General features: G+C 39.0%; 1 protein-coding gene and 1 non-coding gene across 2 annotated transcripts in view; both read right to left on the bottom strand.

Moving 5' to 3' along the window:
• The window catches only part of KCTD16 (potassium channel tetramerization domain containing 16), a 286438-nt gene that overhangs the window by 216574 nt on the left and 45078 nt on the right, over positions 1-24786 (bottom strand). The window lies entirely within an intron of this gene.
• LOC122441100 lies at positions 20217-20324 on the bottom strand. Its single transcript, XR_006269243.1, has one exon. It is a non-coding gene; the product is annotated as a U6 spliceosomal RNA (small nuclear RNA).

The raw sequence follows: 24786 nt of genomic DNA on the forward strand, positions 1-24786 counted from the left end.
TACACACAATAGTTCCATACATCATCTATAGATACATACTAGAATTTTCTGAAGACTACACATCAAATTCATAACAAAGTTAACTCTTGGGAAAACAGGTTGGTGCTGGATTTAAAACAAAAGAGTCTTTAAGAAAAAATGTGTTCATGTATTTTTATAAAATTAAAAATTACTTTTAAACAAAGAATGCAACGAACTATATATACCAAAGAGAGATATTTCATCTGGAAATTTTCCCAGATTTTGACTTAAAAAAATCCTAAAAACACCTCACCTGGAGAAACAATGTCAGAGAATAGAATGCTCATCCTTGCAAAAAAGGCTTTGCTCACAACCCAGGCTATCTTAGAATATTAATTTCGGAGCTGCATTTTAGGAATTAGGAGTCCATTCTATACCATGCAACCACAGTCCTGAAAGGATATCAGTCTTTTGAGCAGATCATTATTTAATTTCACTCCCACAACTCACCTTACCAGAAGCCTACATACTTCACCACCAAATGGCCCCAAAGCACAGAATGACACCTATTTATTTTTAAATTTAGGGTAAATTAAAACTAATTTTATTTGAGACTCCTGTGACACCCTTTGGGATAATTAGAAGGACCCCGCGGTATCACAAAAGCAGAACTGGGAAAGCACTGGCTTGTATAGTTGCCATGGGAATCTGTCTCTTATAATCACCTAGCTCTGGAGAGAACCAGAGAAAGGGGAGAAATCTCAGAAGGTCTGTATATAGGGCAAGGCAGAGTCACAGAGTACAAAATACCAGTGGGTCAGAAGCTTGGCCTTCCCCTGTTTGTCCAGGCAACATGACAAATGAAAAAGGAAGGCAGAGCATCTGGCTGTCAGACTGCAAAGAGTCCACTCTGCTCAGATCCATTCTGCAGAATTACACGGGGAAGGAGGAAGAGCAACTGGGTGGTAGGATTGTTATTCTCCACAGGTGTCCAGACCTGGTCGCTGACCAACTGTGTGATTACAATACAGGGAGCCCAGAGCACTGCTTTCCTCTCTGCTGTTAAGAGCATCAGCCCCTCCATGGAGGTGTATTATGTTTCCCAATTTTAATTTTAGCATCTACACTTTGGCAATTTGCATTTAAATGTGTTGTCAGAGAACTTCCAGAAATCTTTAATAGGAAGACCGATTTGCATTTTAATATGCTGTTAAAGAATTTCAAAATATCTTTTTTTAGTGTGAATACATATTACCAGAGGAATGGCCACAGTTAAAGAAATTATAATTACCTGGGTACAATTTAAACAGAGCTGGCTTTCAGAAGCACTGTGGCTTTGTTGGACTTTGTTAAAAGTTCCTTGTAAAACAGGGAGTCCAAAAGAAAAAAGAAACCTTCTGATTCGTGAGACTTTGAAGGTTGAATTGATACCTTCAAAGGTATAGAAATCTAAGCCGAGAAGTGAGTACACAAGGGCTGAGGTTGGGATTAGTTAAAAGAAAGGAAGATTATCAGAAAGAGGAAATAGGGAGATAAGATGTTTCATGCTGTCCCTCATCAGTGCATCAACCAACCCTCTCCTCTCCGCTCAACTCCACAGACTGAATTCAGGCAGGTCAAGTCCTGACAACACGTAGAGTGAATATTTCTGCTGCCCACCATGCTTATACAATATTTCATAAGAGTAATCATGATTCTGAATAGACACTTCAAGTTTTCATGGATTCTGGAGAAATACTGATGAGATCACAACCTCACGTTCATAAGAATAAAAAGTATTATACATCCCATTTCCTCTGCCTCCTCAAATAACTCTGGGTTACCATGTCTAAGTGTGACATTTTAAGCCTTGGTTGAATCTATCTGGTATTATGATTATACAGTGGAAGTGAGAAATAGATTAAGGGACTAGATCTGATAGAGTGCCTGATGAACTATGGATGGAGGTTCGTGACACTGTACAGGAGACAGGGATCAAGACCATCCCCAAGATAAAGAAATGCAAAAAGCAAAATGGCTGTCTGAGGAGGCCTTACAAATAGCTGAGAAAAGAAGAGAAGCGAAAAGCAAAGGAGAAAAGGAAAGATATACCCATTTGAATGCAGAGTTCCAAAGAATAGCAAGGAGAGATAAGAAAGTCTTCCTCACTGATCAATGCAAAGAAATAGAAAACAATAGAATAGGAAAGACTAGAGATCTCTTCAAGAAAATTAGAGATACCAAGGGAACATTTCATGCAAAGATGGGCTCGATAAAGGACAGAAATGATATGGACCTAACAGAAGCAGAAGATATTAAGAAGAGGTGGCAAGAATACACAGAAGAACTATAAAAAAAAGATCTTCACAACTCAGATAATCATGATGGTGCGATCACTCACGTTGAGCCAGACATCCTGGAATGCAAAGTCAAGTGGTCCTTAGGAAGTATCACAACAAACAAAGCTAGTGGAGGTGATGGAATTCCAGTTGAGCTGTTTCAAATCCTAAAAGATGATGCTGTGAAAGTGCTGCACTCAAATGTCAGCAATGCATGCAATATGTCAGCAAATTTGGAAAACTCAGCAGTGGCCACAGGACTGGGAAAGGTCAGTTTTCATTCCAGTCCCAAAGAAAGGTAATGCCAAAGAATGCTCAAACTACCGCACAATTGCACTCATCTCACATGCTAGAAAAGTAATGCTCAAAATTCTCCAAGTCAGGCTTCAGCAGTACGTGAACCGTGAACTTCCAGATGTTCAAGCTGGTTTTAGAAAAGGCAGAGGAACCAGAGATCAAATTGCCAACATCCGTTGGATCGTCAAAAAAGCAAGAGAGTTCCAGAAAAACATCTATTTCTGCTTTATTGACTATGCCAAAGCCTTAGACTGTGTGGATCACAATAAACTGTGGAAAATTCTGAAAGAGATGGGAATACCAGACCACCTGATCTGCCTCTTGAGAAACCTGCATGCAGGTCAGGAAGCAACACTTAGAACTGGACATGGACCAACAGACTGGTTCCAAACAGGAAAAGGAGTATGTCAAGCCTGTATATTGTCACCCTGCTTATTTAACTTATATGCAGAGTACATCATGAGAAATGCTGGGCTGGAGGAAGCACAAACTGGAATCAAGATTGCCAGAAGAAATATGAATAACCTCAGATATGCAGATGACACCACCCTTATGGCAGAAAGTGAAGAGGAACTAAAGAACGTCTTGATGACAGTCAAAGAGGACAGTGAAAAGTTGGCTTAAAGCTCAACATTCAGAAAACTAAAATCATGGCATCCGGTCCCATCACTTCTTGGCAAATAGATGGAGAAACAGTGGAAACAGTGACTGACTTTATTTTTGGGGTCTCCAAAATCACTGCAGATAGTGATTGCAGCAATGAAATTAAAAGATGCTTACTCCTTGGAAGGAAAATTAGGACCAACCTAGACAGCATATTAAAAAGCAGAGACATTACTTTGTCAACAAAGGTCCATCTAGTCAAAGCTATGGTTTTTCCAGTAGTCATGTATGGATGTGAGAGTTGGACTATAAAGAAAGCTGAGCCAAAGAATTGATGCTTTTGAATTGTGGTGTTGGAGAAGACTCTTGAGAGTCCCTTGGACTGCAAAGAAATCCTACCAGTCCAACCTAAAAGAGATCAGTCCTGGGTGTTCATTGGAAAGACTGATGATGAAGGTGAAACTCCAGTATTTTGGCCACCTGATGTGAAGAACTGACTCATTTGAAAAGAACCTGATGCTGGGAAAGATTGAGGGCAGTTGGAGAAGGGGACAACAGAGGATGAGATGGTTGGATGGCATCATCAACTTAATGGACATGAGTTTAGGTAAACTCCGGGAGTTGGTGATGGACAGGGAGGCCTGGGGTGCTGCAGTTCATGGGGTTGCAGAAAGTCAGACACGACTGAGCGAACGAACTGAACTGATCCGCTATCAACTTTTTCAACTATTAAAGGCTGCGCTCCATAGTAACATTTAACCTTCCCAAGCTACCTGACTCCCACACATCTTGCTCCCTGAAGACTTCCTACCATAAATGCCGTACACTTAGACTGAAGGAGGAGAGAAAAGGGTGAGGAGAAGTAAGAAGGGACAGAAAAGAAAAAGAAGTAAGAAGAGGATGATGAGGACAAGGAGACAGCGAAAAGGAGAAGGAAAAATTCAGAAATTCTATCTTTTGAAAAATCTTTAAAAAAAATAAACTTTTTTATTTGGCTGTGTTGGGTCTTGGCTTGCAGGCTCAGTAGTTGCTGTCTTACAGGTTGCATGTGGGATCCCAGTTCCCTTATAAGGGATTGAACCCAAATCCCCTGCATTACAAGGTAAATTCTTAACCACTGAGCCACCAAGGAACTCTCTATCTTTTCAAAAATCTTTTAACCTTTCTCCTCAAGGTACTTCCCACTAGTCTAGTAGCTAAGGCTGTGTACTCCCAATGCAGAACCAGGGTTGGATCCCTTGGCAGAAAACTAGAACCCAAATGCCTAAATTAAAGATCCCACATGCCTAAACTAAAGATCCCACATGCCACAACTAAGACCCTGCACAGCCAAATAAATATTCTTAAACACAAACAAAAGAAACAACAACAACAGAAAAAAACCTTTCTCCTTAAAATGCCCACATGGTTTTAAATAAATAATATCTCCTTTTATTGAATTAAATTACCTCTAGAAGCTTCCAGATGAGGTTATTTTGCAAATGATGCTTTCATATTGCTAAAAAATAAAATAACTAGCCCAATAATGGGATTGCTTATGCTGAACTTCAAACAGAAACTTAATTAAGGTTTTGGCTTTCCCAGAAGTGGAATCTTAAATCAGCCAATCTGGAGACAGCTGATCAGTATTAGTTAGGTCATCTGCCTGAACAAAGTGTTAGTCGCTCAATCATGTCTGACCCTTTTGTGATCCCAGGGACTGTAGACTACCAGGCTTCTCTGTCCATGGGATTATCCAGGCAAGAATACTGGAGTGGGTTGCCATGCCCTTCTCCAGGGGATAGATCCCTGCCATCTTCTCCTCCCCCATATCCTCTGCTTTAGCTCCTCTTTGAAGCACCTAGATAATAGTATTGGATTCACATTTCCTGAGTTGTTCTGCAGATATTAAAAACCCTTCCCTCCCCAACAAATAGAAGATGTTTGCTACTTGATGACCATAAGCATGTAGACCCAGGCCTCCTGGAGCCTAAGGACTGACAATGTTAACCTCTGTGACAACCTGCTACCTCACCATCAGCCAATTAGATCATTTTACATGAGCTGAGCACAGACCCTGCCACCCCCATCCCCTCCCATTTGGCTTTTAAAAGTGCTTTGCAGAAACCCTTGAGGGGGTTCTGGGTTTTTTAGGGCATGAGCCACTATCTCCCCGCACGGCCTTGCAATAAAGCTTTCTCTACTCTGACGTTTCAGTTTGCCCTCTCTAAGCATCAGGAGTACAAACTTACCTTAACAGAACTCCCTTGTCCCTACTCTCTCTGGCTCTAAAAGTCATCTTGCACTGCTCCTCAGAGCTCCTTCCTATTGGCTAGTTTGGAAACTTCCTGATTAGATTGATTTTGCTCAAATAACTTTAAAATTTTAATATGCCTCAGTTTATCTTCTCACAGGTCTGGTGACTGAAGAGGGAATCCAAGGAGACCCCCTCCACCTCCCTGCACAGGCCGCAGAGGCAAGGAGCAACAGCAGTGAAGTTACCTGCGGAGCCCCTGGCGTCACTGCTCCCTCACTGCCTCAAGGTAAGTGCCCTCCGGTGCTCCAGCCAAAGCTTGTGCCCTGGGAGCTTTCAGACTGAGCGTTTCTTTTCCAGCCTGGATCCTGAAAATGGCAGGAGCTGGGCTGAATCTGGTGTAGAAATCAGACTTTCAGGTGATGGATCAGGTCCGACTTAGAAACAGGACAGGTCTGACTTAAGCTGGACATGGGTCCAGAGTAAGGCCTCAGGTGAATAGAATTTTGTTTGAAGGTTGAACAAGCAGGTTAAGCTTATTCAAGATAACAGAGAATTACAGTGGTCACAGGGTTTCCCAAGTGGCTCAAGTGGTAAAGAATTTGCCTGCCAATGCAGGAGGCACAAGAGACGCAGCTTTGATCGCTTGCTTGGTCAGGGTGATCTCCTGGAAGAGGACATGGCAACCCAGTATTCTTACCTGGAAAATTCCAAGGGCAGAGGAGGTTGGCGTGCTGTAGTGCATGTTAGTGACTGAGCACATCCTAAGCTAAAATGAAACTATGTATCCAGAGAGAAAGAAAAAATGGTTGGAAGACATTTAGAAAACATTTACTAAGATATCCGAAAGACACAGAACTCTAAATCTAGACTATAGGTATTTCTTGATGTCCATCTTTTAAAGCTCCTCTTTCTGATACTAAAAAACAAATTGAGGACAATGTAGTGGGATGGGTGGGTCAGCCTCCACAGCATTCAGGCTGTAACCCTATTCTTTGAAAAATTTAAAGCAACTGAACTTTTCTTACAAATTGAGTTTTTACAACACCAGAACTGTGGCTCTAGAAACAATCCAAGACCCACCAATCCTTTTGTGCTACCAGCAAAGAGCCCGCCTGCCACTGCAGATGTAAGAGACATGGGTTCAACCCCTGGGTTGGGACGATCCCCTGGAGAAGGGCATGGCAACCCATCGCAGTATTCTTGCCTGGAGAATCCCATGGAACAGAGGAGCCTGGTGGGCTACAGTCCATGGGGTGACAAAGGGCTGGACAGGACTGACGTGACTTTAGCAGGTATGCTCTCACACCTCCGCTGTTCATCTCAAAGGCTTGTAGAAATTGTAAAAGTCTAGAATTATGAAACAAAATCATTCTTGGTGAAACTTACATTCTTTCTCTGGTCTTTTGAGATGTAAGTGTTCTACCTGGTCTTCTCTAGGAACCAGGGTTATTTTTATCAAGAGAAAAAAAAAAAGGAAAGGCTATTTTGAAAACTAGGCCCATAAAACATCTTAAAATTCTTGTTCAACTCTTCTTTTAAAAACTAGTGAACTTTGCATTATCATACTCATCTCATGGCTCAAATCTTAAAATGAAAGTGATACAATCTCTGTTTGTGTCTATATGTATGTTTATGTATATCTAAGTATGTATGTTATAGACGTCTGATGTTTCATTACCTTCAGATGCTATTACCAAAATTAGTTTGCAAAGAGTTCTACTTAATTGGCTTAAAGACAAACAAGTATTGTATAAATCAAGTTTACTCACAGAAATATAGAAGTTTTTTCCAAGTTCATATGATCTAGGATAATCTTTGGTAAATAAAAGGCTGTTTATTGTTTTAATTAAAACAGGCTTATCTTTAGAGTTACCAGCATTAAATATAATGCTATTATTATACCTAAGTTTACTAAAAGTTAAAAAAATCTCATGCTAATTCTGATAGAGAATTTGTCATCAAGAAAGATAACTTAAGATGATAATTAGCTGTTAAATAAATGTCTTGTGAGATTTTCATGACTAATCTAAACATAACTGTTAAGAACAAATGAACTAAACAGATGTAAATGAAAGTTTACAAACTTTTCAATAATGATTATGCTTTATGGTGTGTCTAAGTAGTTTCCAAGGTCTTTTTGGTATTTTAAAAACTTAAAGTTATATTGAGCTAAATAAAATAATTGATATTCATTGACTATCTAGATCATTTTAAGATAAAGTCCTGAAATATTAACTATTAAACATGATTTATCCTCCTTCGTCTTCCCTTTGCAGAAGGACTTTGGATATATTATTAAACATGACTTGTGAAACATTGGAAAACTTAATATGAGAAGAATGTACTTTCAGAAATTATAAAATGTGTTTATAAATTTGCCAATCCACAGAACTCTATTGTAACAAACAATCCACAGTTGCTTACCTCTCTGCTGTCTTAGCTCAGTTGGTAAAGAATCTGCCGGAAGTACAGGAGTCCTGGGTTCATTTCCTGGGTCAGGAAGAGTCCCTGGAGAAGGAAATGGCAACCCACTCCAGTATTCTTGCCTGGGAAATCCCATGGACAGAGGACCTGGAGGGCTATACTCCTCAGGTTGCAAGAATCAGATATGACTTAGTGAGTAAACCACCACCTGCCCTCTTAGGCAGGAACAATTATCTACAATTAATAAGCAAGGAAGCTGAGATACAGAAGACTTACAGAAGGTATTCAGGGTCACACAGCCCATATGTGCTGTAGCTTAAATTCAAAGCAGGCCATCTGACCAGAGCTCACAACTTTTACCACTAAGTCAATCTTGTCCTTCTTTGAGAACCCACCATCTTTGGCAAATGCTTAGACTCTCTCCTGGGGAATGACAAGGAGTTTCATGAATCATCCTTATTTTCTTGTGTGGCTCACCTTGTGAGCAGAAAAAATAGATTTTACAATGAGTACACACAAAGTATGTATGCTAAGAAACACAGATCAGTGGATTAAAATGCATGGGGGAAATTCATACTTAATAAGGAGAAGATGGACTAAAATATCTTTGTTGTAGGACAGGGAATATAAGTCAGCAAACAGGTTAAATAAAGAATTGATTCAATGACTTCTTCCCAGAGATGAGCAGAGCATCCAACTGCTGGCTATTAAAAGAAACAGCAACTAGATATCTTGAGTGCTCAGCTGGTCTCGAGCTTTGTGCACAATGCCTGTTAAGCAAGACACTGAAGCTGAAATTTTACACACTAGGTGGGCAATTACAATAAATTCATTTTTGCGTTACAGGTTTTTTTTCCCCAAGAGGAAAAAACAAAATACTGAAATGGGGAAGGGTGTCAGGTCAAAGCCTTGATGTTCTTTTATTAAGTTTTTTTTAAGCCCATTAGAGTCTCAGGCTTTTGAGGCAATTGTACAGTTTTTGATAAAACATTACCCAAGTGAATTATTTATAAAGCTGCAGGAAACTGCAGACTCTGGTGAACAAATCTTTTTGATGTCCTCATCTCCTGCAGGGCTGTTTTGGTGCCACCCTCCGCTCCCTTCTGCAGATATTCTGGGCTCTCTTTGGCTATGGCTGACCATTTGCCTCAAAAGGCAGCCCAGCCACCAAAGAAAGCAAAACATAGGAAAGAGGAATCCAGTCAGGATGTCCCTCTGAGCCCGTGTCCCCTCTGCCACCTCACCCAGTCTGTGAGACTGCTGAAGAGAGATTGCTGTTGTTGTTTAGTCATTAAGTCATGTCCAACTCTTTTGTGACCCCATGAACTGTAACCCACCAGGCTCTTTTGTTCATGAAATTTTCCAGGCAAGAATACTGGACTGAGTTGCCATTTCCTTGTGCAGGGGATCTTCCTGACCTAGGGATCGAACCAAAGTCTCCTGCATTGGCAGGCAGATTCTTTACCAGCTGAGCCACCAGAGAAGCCTGAAGCATGATTAGACAGTGGGAAAAAGAAGATTGAGACAATGGACGCACATACTATATAGTTGTTTTCTAAATAGAGCCTAAATGTGTTAATAATGTCTATCAGTCACCAAAGTTCCTCCAAACCCTCTAGAGACAACTCATTTAAAAAATCTGTCTCACAGTCTCAGAAACATATTCATATATGGATTTCTTTTTTTTTAATGTCACTATTATCAGACCATACAAAAAAATCTGAATCTGCACCATTGGAGTTTTCCCTTTCATATATGAAGCCCTTTTTGAGGCCATATAACTCTTTTCCATTCTGTAAGAGAAACACTTGAAATATTGGCATCGGACAAATCTATAATAACTTTAATTTCTACTCCCATCCCTGTATGAACTTAACACTCCTGAACTTGTTTCTTCAGTGTGACAATACAGCTAATAACAACTACAATTTAGAGTCTTTGTGAGAACTGGAATTATTACAATAAATCACAGCACCTGATACATCTTGGCTACCTGATGCAAAGAGCCAACACACTGGAAAAGAACGTGATGTTGGGAAAGATTGAGGGAAGGAGGAGAAGGAGGCAACAGAGGATGAGATGGCTGGCTAGCATCACCGCCTCAATGGACAAGAGTTTGAGCAAACTCTGGGAGATAGTGAAAGACAGGGAAGCTGCAGTCCATGGAGTCACAAAGAGTTGGACATGACTTAGCAGCTGAACAACAAATACATCTTGGGTATTTAGGAAGAGTAGCTATTATGATGATAGCTCATTCAACACTGTTGAAGAGTCTTCTAGGAACCAACAAGTGTTTTCAGCACAGGAAGACAACTTCATGGATTCCTAGTCTTCCTGGAGACTATAGTCCTTAAAATGTATTAGTATTTATACTAAAGTTGAGTGGAGCTGGTGGGAATGGACAGGAGGGTTATCTTCTTAATTGCATCGCTTCCTGACAAAGTGCTATAACAAGATCATGTAATCCCAACCTCACACCATAACATTGAAATCAAATGGTGGTAGAGCCATTCTGGGTCTGAATAGAGAACTCTTTAGGAAGGGAGAGGAACAGTATCTGTTATCAGTGGAACAGCAGGTTATCACATCGGTGTGGATGGTTATTGTTCTACTTGCTGTTGTTGCTGTTTTTTAAACCATCTAGGCTGCCTGTGGCTAAGATAATAACATTGCACAGTGCTGATTTTCTGCTTTGGAAAAAAATGTAAATAGACATTTCCCACACCTATATCATTCTTATAAGTAGACAGTTATCTCCCTACACCTCTTGGTTTGCTATGGCAATAGGTTCAAAGCTGTATCCTCTCACTGAAAATTAGAGCACAATTCAATCTGCTATGCTTTTATTCCTCCACAGTAGGAAAGTAAGTCTGTAAGGAGCCAGAAATTGTACCTCTCTGGCAGGTAAGAAAAGTGGGATTTTAAATACACAATTTCCAAAAGGAAACTTCATTCATCTCACTATAACTGACCAAAATTCTATGAAATTGTATTTAGTAAAGATGTGTCTTAAGTTACTTCATAAGTATGGTCCTCAATATTAAATGTATATAAATTTTGAGCAAATTAAACGTTTTTTTTTTTGGCCGTGCCCAATGGCTTGTGGGATCTTGGTTCTCAGGCCACAGCAACCGAACCCAGGTCCACAGCAGTGAAAACACCAAGTCCTAACTCCTGGAGTGCTAGAGAATTACTGAGCAAATTAAAAGGAAAGGTTTCATATTTAAAGTCATTCTATTGTTAATTGTTTTTAATAAATGGAACCATAATCCTTTTTTCTTATGTAAATTTAGATTTACACATGTATGAACATTTTGAGAGTCAAAATCATCATATTTATAAAAGAAAAAATCCTCATGTATTAAATGCATTTGTTCTTAAATGGTGATCATCTGTTTTTAATTTTCAGCTTTATGCTATAAGTATTTTCCAGGATCATATTCCAACAATAAGCATGCACAATTCTTATAATGAGAAGAAGAGTACAAAAATAAACAGTATATGTACATATTTATTTTTTCTAAATCATTAATTTTTAAATTAATTTCATTTCTGTATGTATGTATGACCTTTCAATTTTACTTCAGAATTTCTACATAACAAATAGTAATAGAATATATTCTACATAACAAATAGTAATAGAATATATGGGTACTTTACCATTTCTAATTATTTAAAAGAGAAACTCTCCATTAAGAGCTAGCTTATCTTTGGCTCCTTCAAACCTCTTCTGATCTTCCTTTTTGTGTGTTTTGTTTTGTTTTGTTTTGTTTTAATGAAAAGCGAACAAATCTCAGGATCAGACCCTTTGAAGAGAAAATGATATTTGGCTGGAATTTAATATTATGTTAGTTATATTTATTTCTATGCCTTCCTTCATGGCAAATTATGATCATTTACCAGATAGGATTGGGAAATAAAACTTCCTTTTAAACAAATCTTTGGAAGTAAAATATATAAGATTTAAATATATATATATATATATGTATGCTAAAGGTCATACATGGATTTTGACAAAACCCATGAAATTGAAATTGATTTAATTTGAAAATGGAATTATGACAGTGTGAATAAATATTATTATCTTGATTCCCTTGCCACCTACAGACATTTCCTGTGCTATTATGTCTCCCATGCCTTGAGAACCATTGGTCTAAACCAGCTTGGGCAAATGAACAGTCCCTTCTAAAAGACCTCCAGAATCAGAGAATTTACAATTTTTCTCATAATTCATTACAATGATTATCAAGATGACCACACATTCCAGTTCAGTGGGCGTCCAGTCCACTGTTGCCCCAGCATAATCATCAGTCACATTGCCTTTTATACTCCAATGTGTCCTGATTTGTGACAATCCATGATTGCTCATTCACCTGTTCATCGTTTTTTGAGCACCTACTCTGGACCTTCCTCTGTGATAACAACTGAGGATATAAATGTGAGTAAGATAGTTCGCAGCCCTCAAAGAGCTCACAAACAGAAAATCTGGGCAAAGGACCACTTAATGTCAGTACAAAGTGATGAGGTCTGTGCCATGTGCTGTTAGGGGTCACAGGGAAGGAGGACAGATAAATCAAAGGAACACTGCAGTTTCCTCCGTGTAAAGGGCAAGAAGACTAGCTAATCAGGGATGAAAAAACTGGATGAATCAGCTCCACAGTAGGAGGTAGGTCTTTGCTTTATAAAACAATGTTTTACATTGAATTCCTGAGTATTTAGGGAACTGGTGTGGTAAGGATTAACGTAGGAAGAACACATACAATTTCCTACTCATATTCTTTCAGTGGGTGTGAGGCATGAGAAAACCTGCCCTGCCTGGTGAATCTTATGTAAAGACAGATAAAAATGCTTGCTGAGAAAGGATATTCTCCAAAATTCACTAGTTCTAAAACACGAATCAGATTATGTTAACACCAGGCTTAAAACCTTTCGTGGTTGGATCATGGTTCTCAGGATAAAATCCACACTGCTTCCCAGGACCCACAAGCTCCACCCTTCCTCTACAACCACATTTCCTACTAGTCTCAATCTTGCTCACTAAGCTCTGGCCATCTTTCCATACGCCAAATTTTTTCCCACTTGAGCTCTGGTTTTTACTTTGGCTGTTACCTCTGCCTGGAGCACTCTTCCTCCTGTACTTTGAAAATCTAACTCATTCTCACGCTCCAGGTCTCAGGTCATATGTCACTCACTTACAGAAGTCTTCCCTGATCTATCCATTCCCACCCACCTCACCTAGCTCACGATGTTTATCATCTACACGGGACTGACTCAGTTTATCTGTTTCCTGTTTACTGTCTTTCTCATGAAGGGAGGAGCATGACTGTAGTGTGTTCTGGAGTCTGGCACAATGAGTGGCAAAAAAAACAACTAGTAAATATTTGTTGTCTGGATTAATAGACAAGTTTGGGGGCATGAAAGAAAACATGGTCAATTATTGAATCAAAATAATTCATTAAGATTGTAAAAAATAGCCATGTTCTGTCCTCACTCAGCTTTGAGTGGGCTAGGAAAGAAGAGAGCTAAGGTCTGCGTTTCCAGGTATGTGGGTTCTTCGTGAGGCTGAGAAAAGGCCAACTAGAAGAAGCCTCCCTGTAAAGATTAAAGAAGGTTATTCATCCCTTCAATGGCACTTGCCAAGGGATGCAATACGTCTGTATCTGCAGCGAGGCTGGGAGGTATTTTTTACACTTTGAATATCCATTTTCAGATTACATGAAGGACTTCTCAGGTGACCTTGAGTAAGTCATTTAGGTAAGTTTCTGTGTTACTTAAAATGAACCATCTCTATAGAGAGAAGTGATAAGGCTTGTTAATTTACATTTGTAAAACACTTTGAAAACTCTGGATGAAAGAATTTCTGCAGAGAGGTACAAAGGATAAGGTAATATGTTGGGTCAAATTTGACCCTTTCACAGAAGCAGAGAGGGAGAAGGCAGACTTGAGACACTTAAAGCAAGCCTCTGGCACATTCATTTTTCAAGTTAATCTTCTTCTAAGAAAACCCCCTGCTTTCAAGACATCAAGTGTTTTAATCACACATATAAGTTATTATTCTAATAATTATTTTCCTTCAACATTTCTCTCCTAAAATCCCAGCTTTGTATAAAGGGAATCTTTGGGTGGGGGCTGATTTGCCCGGGAGGTTCAATGCTTTCTTTAGTTTGTTCATTTTTACCATACATCAGTGATATCAGGTCTTAGTGTGACAGTCTTTGTGGCTGAGCTGATTGGGACCCAAATGAGGTCATTTCATCAATTCCTGACAGATGTTTACAAGGTACAGTCAGAGATGAGAGTATGCTTAGGAAACAGAAAAGAGAATTTCGAAGAAAGTTGTCAGTCTCTGAGTTAATTATATCCGTTCATAAAAATGGTATTAATAGTTACTTAAGAAACAATACCAATAGGATAGAACATTTTCTGAGGATAATGATCTCTTTCAGCAAGGTAAAGACAGACTCAGAGATAAGGCTTTAATTGTGAAACTGTCAAGGCAAAAGCTAAGCATTAAAAAAAAAAAAAAAAGCAACCACTTTTTCAACATGCCACACCAAATATATGCTTATGTTGTGCCCATGTAAGCATATAGCTTTCTTACGTTTTCCCTGATCTCACAACTTTGTTTTCTTTGAGTGGGAGGTGGGCAATAAGCAATCATATTACTTGCTCTCAGGAATAGGAAGGGCTTATCTGCCTTCTATACCTTGCCCTCCCTGGAAGAGGACTGAGCTCCTTGCCCCTTTTAATGGATCCAGGTACTTGTCCTGGGGAAACTGTTCCCTCATAAGGCTACAGATAATGGTGTTCCTTCTCTATACATCATATCTCTGGGATTTTTTAAAAACTTACCTTCTAAATGCTCAGAGGCAATGCACAGATGAGATTTTTCCAGTTCAAACCCTGCATGCTATCCAAGAGCACACTCTGGATGATCACTGGTGCGTCCTGGACCATATCTATGATTCCAGTTGTGTGAATATTCTACATGGACCCACAGGGGTTGCCCCCAGCAAACCTTAGCAGTCAGGATTTCTTATCTCCTGATACATGAAATATGTATATGGAATGGAGCCAAATCTACTCCCTGGCCACTGGGTGCTCATATTTCCCCTTGTGTACCAAAGTTTACTTAGCCTTTGAACTATTTATCTGATGCCAATCACTTCATATGGACTGGAAAGATGGAGTGCAAAGTCCTCAGGGACTGAATTGTAAACTCCTGCTCCACCTTAAGATTCATCACCTTGACAAGACAGTATTGAACATGTTGACATGACAGAAAATGGTTGAACCACTAAATTCCTGTGGTCAAGGCATCCTAAACAAACAATAAGATATTGTTTAGTTGCTCAGTCATGTCCGACTCTTTGTGACCCCATGGACTGTAGCCCATCAGGTTTCTCTGTCCATGAGATTTCCTAGGCAAGAATACTGGAGTGGGTTGTCATTTCCTTCTCCAGGGGAATTTCCTGAGCCAGGGATCAAACATATGTCTCCTACATTGACAGGCAGATTCTTTACCACTGAGCCACCAGGAAAGCCCAAAGAGTAAGATATTATAAGCGGATGTTATTTCAAAATAAGTAATGACTGCAGGTTTTTCTCTAACTTTTGGTAGGACACCTATTTGTCCTGTTTGGTTGGCAAAGAGCCTGATCATCTTGACCTGAAAGAAAGGAACTCAGGGTGTCATCACCATCATCTACTCAGACAACATCAAAGAGCAGCCACTGAGTACAAAGCATGTTATAACACACACACTAAGAAAACATATTTTCTCTCTCTGTAAAGGAAGGCAATCTTCAAAGGATGAATTCAAAGGCATTAAAACACCCATTTTTCAGTCACTTACCTGAGCACAATGCCAACAGCCAGATGTGAGGTATATAGAGCAGCCTGCAAATGGGTGAATTTTTGCCTCCAACTATTGGTTCTGTAATTGTCTCAGAATCCCCTACATTTAGAAACAGCATCAAAATCCTACAGTGACTATAGGAAAGGAAACGGCATACCATTTGTTTAGAAGATCATCTCAATTTGAGATTGATCAGGCAGCATCTATGATCATGTCTAACCTGCTAACCCATTGACTGTTCTCAAAACGATGTACATAGAACCTGCTACAGCTCACCAAAAGTTTTCAGTCAGAAGTGTGGGGTGGTAAAGAGTGGAACTTTGAGACAGCCTTGGATTTGAGTCCAGCTTCCCTGCTTACTTAGAGTCATCTCTCTCTGTAGGTAAATGACTAATCTTGCTTCTACTCCTTCATCTCTAAAATGGGTAAAATAGCATTGAATTCATAGAGCTGTACACAGGAAATGAGACCAAGTGTAAAAAAATATAGTATAGTAGTAGAAAGTTGGAAAATAGTAAGTATCCAAGAAACAGGAGTAGTTTCCTTATTTCCCACACTTTGAAATTAAAGAGGACTTAATTGTGTCAGGGGACTTCCCTGGCAGTACAGTAGATAAGAGTCCATGTTTCAACGTCAGGGTCATGGTTTCAATGCCTGGTTGGGGAACTATGATCCTGCATGCAGCGTGGCACAGCCAAAAAAAAAGTATATGTCAGTGACTGAAGGATACAAGGACTCTTAATAATTGTGATTTCTTTCCCCATGAACTTTTGCAAATGCCCTTAAGATCTATTTTAATTTTATGGCAACTGTATACAATCATGCATTATCTCTTGTGTTATCTAATATTTCAATCACAGCATACATTGGTTATACTTTTAAACACACGAGATATTGTAAGCTCCCAGCTGAATGAAACGTTCTTGCGCACAAGGGCTGTTAGCCTCTGTTCACAAACGAACTTTTCAGTTCAGTTCAATTCAGTCCCTCAGTCATGTCCAACTCTTTGTGACCCCATGGACTGCAGCATGCCAGGCCTCCCTGTCCATCACCAACTCCCAAAGTTTGCTCAAACTCATGTCCATTGAGTCGGTGATGCCATCCAGCCATCTCATCCTCTGTCATCCCCTTCTCCTCCTGCCTTCAAACTTTCCCAGAATCAGGGTCTTTTCAAATGAGTCAGCTCTTCACATCAGGTGGCCAAAGTATTGGAGTTTCAGCTTCAACATCAGTCCTTCCAGTGAATATTCAGGACTGATTTCCTTTAGGATGGACTGGTTGGATCTCTTTGCAGCTCAAGGGACTCTCAAGAGTCTTCTCCAACACCACAGTTCAAAAGCATCAATTCTTCAGTGCTCAGCTTCTTAATAGTCCAACTCTCAAATCCATACATGACTCCTGGAAAAACCATAGCTTTGACTAGATGGACCTTTGTTGGCAAAGTAATGTCTCTGCTTTTTAATATGCTGTCTAGGTTGGTCACTACTTTCCTTCCAAGGAGTAAGCGTCTTTTAATTTCATGGCTGTAGTCACCATCTACAGTGATTTTGGAGCCCCAAAAAATAAATCTGCCTCTGTTTCCACTGTTTCCCCATCTATTTGCCATGAAGTGATGGGACCAGATGCCATGATCTTAGTTTTCTGAATGTTGAGCTTTAAGCCAACTTTTTCACTCTCCTCTTTCACTTTCATCAAGAGGCTCTTTAGTTCTTCTTCTGCCATAAAATGCACTTTTCGGGTACATTTAAATGCTGTAATGGTTTGATCATAGGTATTTACCATGTTATTCAAGTTAGTCATTTAAAAAACACATCAAACACTTGAATAACATGATAAATACCTATGATTAAACCATGACAACACCTATCTCCTCATTTATAGATTTATTTGAGGGCAGGAACTACAGTCTGTAGGTACCTTATAAAGGCCCAGGGCACTCAGAACACTGTATGAATACAGTGTTCTTCCCGTGTCTTTGGCCACTGTGTCTTGATTTAACATATTTTATTATTTCTAGGAAATAAGATTGAGTCTTCTGACACACAGCAAATATACTATGTTTGATACATAAAAAAATAAAAGTCTCAAATAGTATAAATGTTGGTGAAATTGAAACACTGGAGTATAGCTCAATGAATTAAGAAAGATGTACACAGAGTCCAAGGGAAAATGTGGCTACAGATGATCTAAATAGCTCCTAGCAATCTAGGTCTTCCAGCTTTCTGGGGCTGATAACATGATGTTGGGGGATCCTAGGTGAAGTTGGTGGTCTCAAATACTGTGCCATGATAATCTGACCTCCAAGAGTATAACAAGAAGCTATGCCTAAACTTATGTTAATTACTTCGAGATGAAGAAAAGGGAAATGGTTGCTTGAAACAATTTCAGGATTTGCAAACTTGAAACAAATAGTTTGTCTTAGTGATTCACTAACCATGGGAGCCTTCAGTTGAACTGGTCCTACCTTGCAGGTAAAAAATGATTCATTTTATTATTCATGAATATTTATAAAAACTTTCTCCTACAATTATCTGAAACTGAGGTTACTGTACTGTGGTGGTGGTGGCAGGCGTGTTTTAGAATAAAAGCAATTCCTTGAATTCAGTATTTCAATATCATGCTTTGGGGGACATTGGGGTAAGTAATGCAGATACCTCTGCCCTCTAAAAAATATTTGGGAGGGCTGCAGATATATATATATGTGTTTGTGTGTATCTGAAATATAAAGTAGAATGAAATAATATAAAAAAATCTTAGTGATTATGGTCTACATATTGCTTGCTTCTTCTAAGGAGCAAGCATCTTTTAATTTCATGGCTGCAGTCACCATCTGCAGTGATTTTGGAGCCCAAGAAAATAAAGTCTCACTGTTTCCATTGTTTCCCCATCTATTTGCCATGAAGTGATGGGACTGGATACCATGATCTTAGTTTTCTGAATGTTGAGTTTTAAGGCACCTTTTTCACTCTCCTCTTTCACTTTCATCAAGAGGCTCTTTAGTTCTTCTTCACTTTCTGTCAAAAGGGTGGTGTCATCTGCATATCTGAGCTTATTAATATTTCTCCTGGCCATCTTGATTCCAGCTTGTGCTTCATCAAGCCCATCATTTTGCATGATGCACATATTGCTTAAAAAAGGCAAAATTTTTGCCACAGCGTTCACCTTGTATATTCTGATCTTTCACTACTCCCCGCTTAGAAAGACTGTTAATAGCTTAGAGATTTTGTTATCAATAAACACTTTCTCAAGTTCTATATAGACGATGTTGATCACACTTACTATCTGAGCTTCTGTTTCACCTAATATGTGTAATCCCATTGATGGCTCATATTCTTCACAGGCAGTGGTATTAAAGTCCTAAAATTCTAGTAAACTATGATTTTCCTTTAGCAAAAACTTCCCAGTTTGATCACTAAGCCTCTTAGGACTTTTTGTTGCTTTTGCAGTGTTGCTAAGAAGATGTTCCTTTTTGCCTATCCCCAGGGGAAGTCAGGTAGACAGAATATCACTAGTAAAAGGTCCCTTGGGGACTTTTTGGAGATCACAGTTGCTTGTCTTCCTTGATACTGTCCTTAATGCAACACAGATAATAATGAACATATGGATGTAAATTTATATTCTGTTCTTAAAAACTAACTTATAGATGATTCTGTTTGCAGAAGCCAGACAGATTTACCTACAACAGATAATCTGACAATCTGTCTCTTAGCACAATACTTTGCAATCTCCCTAATCACTTTTTTTTAATGAGATAAAAGAGGTCCATAGAAGTCAACTGTTTTGATCAAGACTACAGCACTTAAGAGTAATCAAAGACTTTCTTTGTCTTTTGATTCCAAATAGTAGGAACAGAATGGAAAATATGATGTTTGTATCCTTTCAAAGAATCACCACTGCACTTTTTTCTTCTGTTCATATGATGCTGTACCTGTTCTCACAGGTAATTCTTGGTCAGTGAAGAACACAGTTTGAGAAAGGGGGCATCTAGATCTGATATGCCTGGATTCAAGCCCAGACAATAGCAACATAATCTCATTTTATCCACTGGAGGTTTGAAAGCATCCCAGTACAATTTGTGGAAGAAAAGATGGAAGAAGTATAGGCCTGGCATATACAGTATTATTATCTCCCTGGGTGATTATAAATGAGCCAGGAACCTACTTCTAGAAATATACTTCTGCCAGTAATTATCTGTATGAATTCAGTTAAACCACTTAATTTCTCCAAATCTCCACTTTATCATTTGTAAGAGAGTCACACATTCTCAAAGGTTTTTATTTGCTCAAAATTCTATGCTTGGTTTTAAAAGTGAAAGAGTTAGTCTTCAGTTATATCTCACTCTTTGTGACCCCATGGACTATAGCCTGCTAGGCTTCTCTGTCCATGAAATTCTCCAGGCAAGAATACTGTGGTGGGTAGCCATTCCCTTCTCCAAAGGGTCTTCCCAACCTGGGGATCAAACCTGGGTCTCCTATATTGCAGACAGATTTTCTGCCATCTGAGCCATCAGGGAAGACCCCAAAATATGGAACACCTCACAAATTTGCATGTCATCCTTGCTATGGGGGCCATGCTAAGCTTCTCTATATAGTTCAAGTTTTAGTACATGTGTTGCCGAAGAGGGCACTTAATTGACTGAAGCTGTCCTCTTTGCTAAATGTTGATAATTGTATATGTCCCTCGATTGTCTGATGATGTGCTGCAAGCAAGATAAATTGCTTCTAGAAATGAACTCACTCTGAGCTTCAGGAACTACATTTTTTCTAGAGTCAAAGGTGATTTGGTTTCTTCCTTCAATGTCAGAAATTAGTTGGAGCAAGAGGCAACACATTCAAAAAGGAAGAAGGAGTTCTGGTTGGGTTGTCCACTTTATCTTAAGGAAAGCACTTTCCAGATAATGTAGTGAGTGCTAGCATGTGCATTTGCCAACCAGATTGGTTTTGTCCAGAAACCTACCCAGGCCTTAGATACACAGACCCATAGACAACAGGTTGTTACCCTAGAGATGCCCACAATCAACTGCCTGCTTCTTTCCAAAGTCCCAGGTGGGATCAATGGTGATTTAGTAAAAACGTATCTGACAACAATCCTTTTTAAAATCCCTGATAAAGAAAAACAGAGACTTTTATATGAAACAACTGTTTTTAAAGGTCTAAGTATAAAACATGCTTCCAGATTCCATTTGCATTTAATTTGGTATTAGTAGACGTATATTTTCTTCTCTTTTAGAAGCATTTAATCTCTCAAGGTTAACTACCTTCAAAGAGCCACCATTTCAACTTGTAATAAGGGACACTTTTTTTAGGATAGGAGAAAGCCTGTTATAAGTTCCTCTCCAATCAACTATAAGATCTTGAGAAAACTACAAAAATATGACCACATGATCCTCTTTTAAAAAAAAAAAAACAAAGATTCTGTTATTTTCTATAGCCACATGGAGGCAAGAAGTTCATTTTTGAACACCTCAAAAAGGGAAGAAGGTCTCCAAGTACAGAAATTATACAAAGTTCTTCCCTATTTTTTAAAAAAGAAATAAATTTGATGAACATACAATCATCTTGATGAGGAAACTTGTATAAAGTACGTGTTCTGTGCCAGTCACAATTCTGGTGCTCATGAGGACACACGAACACATGAAGTATCCTAGTCCCTGAAATGGGTGCACTACACTACTCTCACTATTTTTATAGCTATTTGAGGATTATCATAATAAAAAACGTTTACTGATACCCAGCTTCCAATATTCCATAACTAGAAGAGAAGTGATATATAGGATATATTTCTGTAATATATAATCACATAGTATGTAAATATGTAATAATTGTTGGCACGGTAGCAGAAGAAAATATGCTGGCTTGGGGATAAAGATGACAACGAAAGGGGGTTTGGTGTGAGACACAGCAAGATGACCATGAATCTTGAAGCATACAATATCCTGAATGGAATTGGGATCCCTTCCCAAATAGATACATCTAAATTACAATACTATTAATTCTACTCTATTAAGAGACTTAGATATAGCTCTGGACATGGCTGGCTTTAAACAACAGGTCATAGAAATTACCTACTGAGTTCCTTGTGGTCATTGACCAAACAAGTTCCTGACAGTAGAGACATCAACTCCTAGTGAGGATGGAAAAGAGGAAGAGCAAGGGGAGGAGAAAAACAAGATAGAAGGAGATGAGAAAAAAAAGAACCTGCCTTAGGCTGCAATCTCCAAGCTGTAATCACTGAGTTAGAGACAGTTCCAGATGGATGAAACTTCTCTGACACTCAGCCTTTTCCCTGAAACTTGCTTAATGTAGCATGATCTAGTTGCATGTCTTTTCCAGCAAAATGTTCCATTAAGGTTTCTGACATGAGCCTCATAATCACACTGAAATCCAAGAAACTCAGTAGAATGATTCTTTGTGATCTGTTTGAACCCCACTGAGAAAAAAATTCACCTGTGAGACCGCAGGTGCCAATTGTCACCCTAGCCTGTACTAATCAAAGGTGAAAACTCTTGGCTCTTTTAGTTTTTCTAAGGAAGTGAAATTCCCATTTATTATTCATCTACTTTAAGTTTTCAAGGAAAGCATTAGGCCACCTGTCCAATGTTGGCACCCAAGGAAAACTGACACACAGAAAATTAACAATAGCAGGTTGAAACACTTGCAGACTTTCCGAAAACAGAAAATAAAAGGATCAAGATTAATTCTGATTTGGCTTTTGGTAGCTCTCTCCATGATGCTATTTACTAGAAAATATTTATGCAGCCTTTGCCCACCCAAATAAATCGTCACATGGATACTTGGATTTAGAAAGATGATAAGTGGAGTGGGCACTGGTCTCTTGCATTTTAAAAATAGATTAATGACAGCATTTTTCTGAATAAAGACTTCTTTTTCCTTAAAATTTTCAACTTACAAAAGCTAATATACACACGATGTTCAGAAATAGATTTACTACCTACACTATATTGATAGTTCACACACTATAAGCTGCCAGTGACATGTTGGTATATGGAAATTGCACATGCACGTGCTACTCTGCATAGAAATTGACTGCATAAATGGTCAGGAACCTATTGGAGAAAACCTAAAACTTTGGGGATTGGAGAAGAGGTTTAAAATGCTACTTTTCATGGCTGTCTTACTCAAACTTTATCACCATGCCCATTTTAGTTAGAAAATAACACTAAAAGGGCTGTCTTTTGTTTCTGCTACTTGCAAATCAACTACTCAGTTCAGTTGAAATAACACTAACAATAATAATAATAGCTACCATTTATTTAGTGTTCTGCAGGCTCTCAGCTAATAATGAACTTGCAATATCTCACCATGTTCACAAGAAGCCTTTGATATTAGTAATATTGTTAACCATGAGGAAACTGAGGCAGATAGAAATTATATATATATATTAATTAGCCCAACATCATGCAGCAGTCAACAGTGGAGCCGGGGGTGAACCTGAGTACTTTGACTCCAGAACTTCCTTTTAAACAGTATGCTGTCCTTCACTACCTATCCGTACATGTTGATTTAAATATAGATTTGTCACTCAAAACTCTTCAAGCGTCACCTTAAGTGACCCTCATTGATTCATCACTTATATTTCAAGATTTCTCTATACAGATCACAGAATCTGGCCAAACTGAGACTGGCCACTTCGCCACACATCCTGTACTTTTCCCTTTTCCAACTGTACTAATGGTATTTCCTTAATGCAAAATGCAGTCATGCACTAAGAGCAGAAGGAATTGAAACCAATTTAAAATTTATATACATATATATATATTAATGATAAAGGCTAACATTTATCAAGCAGTTACTACATGCCAAGAACTGTATTAGTCCATTTACATAAATGTATCATGAATGAAATAGTGTGAAATGACACATATAGTTATTGTTACCCCAATTTTCCAGATGAGAAAATCAAATCTTAGGAATGCTAAGTATTTTGTCTAAAACAACCTAACTTATAAGTATTGGGTTGGCCAAGAATTTTTTTTTTTCCTAAGATATTACAGAAAAACCTGAACAAACTTCTTGGACAACCCAATAGTAGAGTCTCAAACTGAACTCCAAGTCTGACTGACACTAAAAAGCAAGTTTTTAACCATACATTCTAGGCTACTTCTATCCCAAATTTTAATTTCCATTATAGTTGTTTAAAACTAAGTTCTATATCTTCCTGCATGCATGCTCAGTCACTCCGTTGTATCTGACTCTTTGCAACCCTATGAACTGTAGCCTGCCAGGCTCCTCTGTCCATGAGATTTCTTAGGCAAGAATACTGGAGTGGGTTGCCATTTCCTTCTCCAGGGCCTCTTCCTGACCCAGGGATCGAACCCACATCTCCTGAGTCTCCTACATGGGCAGACAGATTCTCCACCACCCAGCCACATGGGAGGCCCTCTATATCTTCCTACTAAACCATATACTTCTTAGAACTAAAGCAAGATTTTGCATCTCTGCCCCACCAGCCAATACACACACAGTTCCAAGTACAATGAAGTAAGAAAAGCAAACTAGAGACAAAGAAAAAAGTGAAGGGAGTAAAGGCAGAGAATTTCAGAGCAAAATGTCAACTGTGTGACTTCAGTGATACAGAATCCCTGAGCGGAGAGCACTTTCCCGGCCCTTTGAAGCACCGCCTCTGCTAAATGTGCATCACTGTTGTCATGGCGGGACTGGCATGGCAGTAGACTTCTGCAGAAAGAGCCCGTGCACTCCTCTTCTGTACAGCTGTGCCAGAAATATCCCTAGATGTAAATCTAACCTTCATTCCAAGACGTATACAGTTTAGTAGAAAGATGGCTGTGCCAGAATCATCCCCAGGTGGAAATGGCTCACAGCCCCCTCACTTTCTCTGAATGCTGTGAAAAGCCCTGTAGTTTGTAAACATATTGGAACCCATTGTTAATTCAGGCTTCACAGAGATTCTAAAGCCCCAGAGACTGTATAATTAGTTTAACATTTTTAAAGGAGTAGGTTTTAAGTGAGATTGGCTGTATCCTCAGTTACACTGCCAGTGGTCAGTCAAAGAAATAGGTATGTAAATTGAAGAAAGTTATTTAAACATGCCAGAGCCAGAAGATATTA

This window comes from Cervus canadensis, chromosome 4 (assembly GCF_019320065.1).
Source record: "Cervus canadensis isolate Bull #8, Minnesota chromosome 4, ASM1932006v1, whole genome shotgun sequence".
Lineage (NCBI taxonomy): Eukaryota > Metazoa > Chordata > Mammalia > Artiodactyla > Cervidae > Cervus > Cervus canadensis.